Source organism: Cystoisospora suis (genome assembly GCF_002600585.1).
Source record: "Cystoisospora suis strain Wien I chromosome Unknown contig_11292, whole genome shotgun sequence".
Taxonomy (NCBI): Eukaryota; Apicomplexa; class Conoidasida; order Eucoccidiorida; family Sarcocystidae; genus Cystoisospora; species Cystoisospora suis.
The window spans coordinates 1-220 of record NW_027164063.1 but is presented as its reverse complement, the minus strand read 5'-3'; positions in this window follow the sequence as shown (position 1 = coordinate 220).

The window sequence follows — 220 nt, the reverse complement described above, 5'->3', positions numbered from 1 at the left end:
TTTCTTCATAACCTCTTCTTTCTACTGTCGTTCTAACAGCATTAGCATATACACCTCAACACTAAGACTTGAAGCCCGAAGAAAATCGCGCATTCGGTCCTCTACTTTTTCACTCCCTTCGTGCATGCATGTGGGGGGCTGTTCTCTGTCTCATACAGAAATGTCCGTCATGCATTTCTAGGTATCTCATGTGGATAGCTATCTGTATGGAAGACTTCGA